Here is a 542-nt window from a genome sequence, read left to right as displayed (position 1 = left end):
AAGGGAGAATGGGGGGGAATTGTAGGGTAAGGGGTGGGGTGAGGGAGAATGGGGGGGAATTGTAGGGTAAGGGGTGGGGTGAGGGAGAATGGGGGGGAATTGTAGGGTAAGGGGTGGGGTGAGGGAGAATGGGGGGAATTGTAGGGTAAGGTTAGGGTAAGGGGAGAGGGATGGGGTAGGGTAGAAGGGGGTTATTGTAGGGTAAGGGAGAATAGGGGAGGGTTACTGTAGGGTATAGGTTAGGGTAAGATGGATGGGGTGGGAGGGTGAGGCGAGTTGGGTAGGGTGGGGGGGGGGAGTTACTGTAGGGTAAGGATGAGGGGAGCGGAGAAGGGTAGAGGAAGGGAGGGGTTTGGGTAGGGTTAGGTGGGTAAGGGGAGGGAGGGGAGATAAGGTAAATGGGGAAGGTAAGAGGAGGGTAAGGTCCGATGGGTTGGGTCTGAGGGAAAGAGGGTAGAATTGGGGTTTGGGTAAGGACATGGGGAGGAGTGGGGGGAGGGGGAGTGGTTACCCCCCCCCCCGCTTCTTCCCTGCGCATGGGT

Source organism: Penaeus monodon, chromosome 28, assembly GCF_015228065.2.
Source record: "Penaeus monodon isolate SGIC_2016 chromosome 28, NSTDA_Pmon_1, whole genome shotgun sequence".
Lineage (NCBI taxonomy): Eukaryota > Metazoa > Arthropoda > Malacostraca > Decapoda > Penaeidae > Penaeus > Penaeus monodon.
The sequence above is the reverse complement of the archived record's forward strand: the minus strand, read 5'-3'. Positions refer to the sequence as shown.